Source organism: Sciurus carolinensis, chromosome X (genome assembly GCF_902686445.1).
Source record: "Sciurus carolinensis chromosome X, mSciCar1.2, whole genome shotgun sequence".
Classification (NCBI taxonomy): domain Eukaryota; kingdom Metazoa; phylum Chordata; class Mammalia; order Rodentia; family Sciuridae; genus Sciurus; species Sciurus carolinensis.
Genome location: NC_062232.1, coordinates 15,613,770 through 15,620,614, shown reverse-complemented (window position 1 = coordinate 15,620,614; position 6,845 = coordinate 15,613,770).

Genomic DNA, 6,845 nt, shown 5'->3' with positions numbered 1-6,845 from the left:
CCATTTAAATTTTTGGCCTGTATATAGTTTTATGAGCCCATAGGCAAAAAAGGTGGGGGGAGGTCTGTGGGGCAGGCAAACCAACTGTGTCTGCCAGAGGTTTTTTTCCCCTCTTTTGTTGGTCTAGACACTAATGGGCCAAACAAGAAGCTCTTGATAAAAAGGGATAACAAACAATGAGTAGAATTTTGAACAAAGAAAACCTCATTTCTCTATGGAGAATTAATGCACTCTTGCAATTAAATAGCCTTAGAATTTGCCTAATTTAAGGGATGGATAAAATAAAAATAACTTAGCTCTCTGGGATAATTGGATCATAACCATTGGACTATTAAGAGATAAGGGTCCCTACATTCCTTCTCTTATTTTCTTTGGGGTAAAACAAGCCAGGGTGGGCCTCATGGCTCTTATAACTTTGTAGAAGAAGGCTTTGAACACAAAATCTGCTTAAAAACAAAATGAGAAAGAAGCATTCATTGGAACATCTAACAAGATAGAAGAATATAGCATGAAAGCAAAGTTTTTCCTGAAATTACGAAGAAAAACTGAAAAGTCTAGAAAGACAAAAACAAATCCATAATTAGGTATTTATAATTAACTTGAAGTTGTACAGCACAGGGTCTCTCCTTATACTTAGTAATTATACAGAATTTAAATATTTATGCCATTACTTTTTTCTGATTTTTTTGTTCTTCCAACATTTATATACAGAAAATTGAAAAATTGTCCTATGAACACCCACATACCTGTCACCTAGATTATACAATGATCATTTTAAAACATTTAGTCTATCACATACCTGTCTATCTATTGGTCCTGCCATCCATCCACTGATTCAGCTAATTTTGTGGGGGATTGCATTTTAAAGTGAGTTGCAAACAGTACACTTCTATGAACACTTTGGTAATTTAGTTTCTATTTTTATGGAAAAGGCAGTTTGGGCAGAAATAGATGTTTTTTCTTTTCTCAGTTATTCATGTCTTATATATTGAACCATTATCATAGAATTTATGATGATAATTAACATGTATTGAGCACATCCTAGCTTCCAGGCACAAAATTCTTTGTAATAATTGCCTGAACTGTAGGTACTATTAGTATTCTCATTTTATAAAAGATTTTAAAATGAGAACGAGTTAAATACCTGCCCAAGGTTTCACAGCTATGTATCAGTGGAACTGTGACTTGAACACTTGCACTTTAACATAAGACCCTGATCCCTGAACCACCAAGAAGAATAACCAGGATTGCAGATATCCTGCCCAGGAGGAAAGAGCCACTTTAAGGTTTTCAAACCTGGTAGGAGTTGGCAAATAACACATGTGCCTTGGATAATACACACCAGTGTACCTATCCTTTGTACTCAAGAGGGAACTGTGTGATATAGGAAGGATTTTTTTATAGATAGTACATTATTAAACTTTTTTTCTAGATAGTGGATTATTAAACTTTCTGGGGTTTTTTTGGGGGGGAATGGGTAATTCTCTCCTTGTTTTTGACCACTGTATAGCTGGTTTATAAATGCATTTATTATAACCCCTGACTTTCTAGTTTTATTTATAAAAAGCACTTTTTATTGAAGTATGATATGTATGCAAAAGTGTACTCATAAAAACTCAACATACCCATGTGTGATAGGAAGAGAGAAAATGTGATATATATGCTGATATCCAGCCATTTATATATGGTACTTTTGCAAGTCATAATATCTACTCCTTTGTCATCCTTACTGTTTTGGTACTAAGAATTGAACCCACAGGTGCTCTATCACTAAACCACATCTCCAGCCCTTTACATTTTTTATTTTTGAGATAGTGTCTTGCTAAGTTGCTGAGGCTGAACTTGACCTTGAAATCCTTCTGTCACAGCCTCCTGATTTGCTGGGATTACAGGTATGTGCCACCATGACTGGTGTTATCCTTATATTTTAAGTAGATACCAGAGCAAACATTGTACTTCTTTCAGAACATTGGTTACATAATTCCTAGGTCTATTTATTAAATGCATAAACCCTATACAAATAATGTTCATGGATTAGTATCACTTTATATGAGACATATATATTAGTCACAAACAGATGTAAAAACCGAAACTCTCTAGATAGAACTAAACCCATATTTTCATTCCATTTCTATTTTTTCTTTGTCCTCATTTTTTTCTGTTCTTGACATTCTCTATATTATGTAAAACTGTTTTTACCTTTTTACTTTCTATATTTTGAAGAACGTTAATAAATAAAAGATGTGAAAATCAAATTGCTATTCAAATTCAATTGTTTCCAATTATATCAGGAACTAAACAGAACCCAGCAATTCACAGCTTCTTAGGGTGAAAGCAGCTCAATATTATTCAATCTTGTATAAAAGAAATAGAGAAACAAAATAGGGGAAAAGGGGGGGAAATTCAGATTGAGAAACATGTTGACAGCTTAATATTCTGAAGAACAGTTGGATTAAGAAGTCTCTGAAAAATCATTGTCAAGACAGGGTACTCTCTGCCTTGTTCCTAGTGTCATCAGATCAACTGTCTTATGGGAGCTTCAGTCATTTCTTGCTTTTTATTCATTTGTTTGTCTCATTTTGATCAATGGGTAACATATAGTATCCTTACACTGTATACTTATTTCAAGACCGACTATAACAGCTACAAATATTTCTCACGTATGGTGGGAAGCAAATAAAAGACCGATAGCCTCAGTGTTGGGGATTGTGAACCATCCCAAACAATAGAGTGTGTCAAAAGCCTTCACAAAATAAAACTGTTGTCAGTTTTCTTTTCTGTAGAGTTTTAAAGGAGAAAAACTTAAACTGAAGATTCTGAAATAATTGCCAGAACTACTTCTCCTATAGTTATGCAGGAGGATGAAACAGAATGCTATTTTCAAATGGACTGATGTGGTATTGCATATTTTGATGAGGTGTATCTCTTTTTGGTTGTTTGTATGTTAGGAGCAGAAATGGACAAGTGTTCTGTGCCTTTATGAAGTTCCTGTGGTTTGTAAAGTACAGAATAACTTGTTGCTTTGGAGGATGTATTAGTCATCTATTATAAACAAATGGGATACATGTTGTTTCTCTGGTTGTACATGAAGTAGAGGCATACCATTTGTGTAATCATACATTTACATAGGGTAATGGTGTTTGATTCATTCTGTTATTTTTTTCCTTCCCCCCACCCCTCCCACTGTATTAGTCATCTTTAGCTGTGGTAACAAGTGATCCCAATATTTTAGTACTTAACAAAAATGTTCCTTTTTCCATTGTTTATGGACCTTCTGGTTGGCTTTGCTTTGCTAGGTTCATTTGGACTCAGATTCTGGCTTTGGGTCTTTTTCATGCTTGCTCCTTGTCCATCGGCCTTATGCTAAATAATAGCAGCCATCTGGGACCTGCTTTTTGCATGGCAAATGATAGAAGCACAGTAGTTGCTGGTAGAAACTTGCTATGCCTCTTAAAACCTCTGTTCCTAACAGATACACTGTCACTTCTATTTACCTGTTGGTTAAAACAAGTCACAACACTAGGTTTAGAGTCATTTGGGTGGAGATATTTACTTTAAATCTCTATTGCCAAATGAAATGGCAAAGCCTTTGTATTTATAATCCTATTACAGGAAGGGAAGAGAGAGTTGGGAATAATAATCCAAACTACCATAGAAGGCCTCTGCTAGAGAAGGGTTGTGGTGTTAATGGAGTGTGATTTTTACCTTTTCTTCACAGTTTATATAGTCTGAAGTGAGGTGGGGGAATTTTATAAGCATTTTAATATTTAAAGCATATTTAAGAGCACTAAAATTAGCATAGCTTGAGCATAGAATGAATAGCTTGAAATAATTAATATATTGTACTATCTTAGCTAATCAGCATGGACTTAGTAATCCCTTATACTTATCACTGCTATGCTAGATCTGTGAGAAGAGGTTAAACATTCAGACAAGTGGAAAAATCTGGAAGAGGGCATAGCGGTTTTCTATGTGTCACCTTAGATAAGATTTGAGATTTCAGTCCTGGGAAAGGGTGTGAGCTCCCTTCTACCCACACTGTGAACGCACTGGCTCAAAGGCAATACATTGGAAGGAACATGTCTACCATGTAAGAGGATGACATAATGATCAGTGGGGAGCAGTGCTTGCCAAGTCATCCTGTGGATAATACCTGTATCTCAAATGCTCAGGAGCTTTTCAGCAGACAGGAGGCAGAAAAGAGCTTAGCTGGTGTTTGGTGAGGAGATTTGGCCCTCTCTTGCTTGTGCCAAAATAAAGACACAGGTCTTTCCACCAACCTTTTATTTTCCCCCAGAGAAAGGACTAGAATTTTGCTTTTCTACTTAGATGACTTTTTCAATCAGAACTTGAATTCTTTCCACAGTGTGAGCAGTTACTGTGGGCAGGAGAGAACGGTGACAGCAAGTGACCAATGGATCATTCTACTACGAGATTGAAAAGCAAGATCAAGCCGTGGGCTTGCATGAGATTTGGAAATCTCCCTTGAATTCCTATTTGGAAAATATTCAGTTTGCCTAATGAATGTGTTTAAAAAAAGATATTCCTGCCAGGTTTTCAGAAATGGAATAAGTGACCTAATTTCTATTTGGACCAGAATCAGAATTCAATCCCCGTTGGTAGAAAAATGAGCCTACAAGAATCATACAGCAGCCATCAATTTGCACTTCTGTTTTTAAACAGGCAGCTTCCACAATGCTATGCACCAAGTCTGTGGGTTCATCCTGGATTTTCTGCTGGGCAAGGCACAGCACAGCTTGCCGGGTAACTGCTGCAAAGCAAGTTTAACTCCCCTCTCAGAAAACTCAGCAGTGCTTTGTATGAGGTCATTATGTGGATAAAGAAATGGGCTCTTTCTGGATGCAGTGAGGCAGGTGCAGATGAACAGCCAACATTATATGTATGGGGACATTTCCTGCCTTGATCTGTTAACACTCAGTTTAAACTGGGGTATTATATTTTCTAGTATAGCTTTCCTTCTAATTAGGGTTTTAGCCTTACTTGGAATCAAGGACTCCTTTAAGACTAATAAAAGAGACACACACCCCTCCTCAAATGCCTATATATACATGCTTCAGACATTAAATTTCAGGGGTTCTATGAGTCCCTGAAGTTATGGCCCAAATTAAGAGTCCCTTATTTAGATTCTTCTATTAAATAGCACTCATTTTAGGATAGTTGATGGATAGAAAGGCGTAGTTTAATCAAGGGACAAGGTGTAAGCCAGTTGGGCCCGAATATCAATGCCTTTATTTACTAGTCCCAGGACCTCATTGAGCCTGAGTTTCTTCATTTGTAAAATGTGGAGCATTGTAGCACCTTTTCAAGATTGTTGTTAGAAACAAATGAGGCCATTTTCCTGGCTTTTGAGTAAGTGGGTGTTCAAGAAATGGCAGCAATTATTGTTGTTATTGATATATTGACATTGTTATTATGTTACGGAGCTAACAAATGCAAAGCACATCTGACCATCTCACAGGCAGAAGTGTGACTCAGATGATGCTCTTAAGGTTGCTGCCTTTTCTTTGAGGCACTCAGTGCACCTGAGTTTTCTTTAATAACCCTTGGTGTTCTCCTCATGAAACCCTGCCAGTCTCCTACCATCTCTAAAAACTTCAAGTTAGGCATTAACAACAATGTGCATGGCATATAGTAGATGCTCAATGCAAATTTATCATTGTGATTATTAGCATCATCCTGTTGTTATTATTACTGCTGTAGCTTCATATGACATTCTCCAGTGAAAACCTTGGTTTCAGGAGAAAGAGGATCTTGAGATGATTTTCTCAAGAAGAGACCATTGCAAAGTCATTGTGAAAAGAGGAACAAAAAAGTAGCTCCTTCAACTTTTTTCAACATTCTATACAAATTTATTTGCTTTTCATTTATTTCACCCAAGATAGGTTGAAATATACAAGGGCTTATCCAATTAGGAACTAATTTTTTTATAATGGTTGTTGGAACAGCTCTTGGCAAAACAAGGAAATGTGATAGTTACATGCCCTCCACTGCTTGGTGAGGCTGGCTCTAGGTTCTTCTGAACAAAAATCCTGAGTATTCAAAGTCTCTCTTTCCTTCTCTCTGACTATGCTTGTCCACAGGCTCTCACTTCTCTTGTAAAAATGACAAAACACAGTGTAAGGAGTCACCATGCTTGTATTTCAATCAGAATTGAAGTCCAGGATTGTGTCTTTGTGCACCTAGTACTGGCAAAGCCTCAATAAGTATCAGATGGACAAGGCAAAGGAACTCAAATGGGTGGAATACCAGTTGTTAGTCCATGGGAAAATATATTTAGAAGAATGGGGGAGGCTTTTTTGTCCCCTTGAGTTCTCACTGTTTTCTCTTCTTCTAAATCTCCTGGTTGTGGAGTTTGGATGCCACTCTATTATCACTATATTTGCTGAACTCAAAGTTCTGTTTTTCCTCCCTTTTCCAGGGTAGCTGAGATTCCCTAATGTAGTAAGCAATTTTTCAAGGTTCCAGTGCATGACAGGGACTGATTTAAAACACTGTCTTGTTTACTAATTGCTATATAATGACTGTTCTCAAACATTGTGCCTTTACACAACAGTCATTTTTTTGTTGTTGTTGATGTTGTTCAGGATTTTGTAATCTAGGCCGAGCTCAGTTAGGTGGTTCTTCTGTTGGCTTTCCATTGTTCACTCATGCAGTTTCTTTCATCTGATGAGTTGGATGGGACTGGGCTTACTGGGAATCTGGGATGACTAGGTTTCTCTCTCTTACTTCATGTAGCCTCAGGTTCTCTCCTTCCTGTGTAGTCTCTCCAAATGTCTTTCCATCAGGGTTAGTGGATTTTCGCATGGTGGATTTGGGCTCACAAG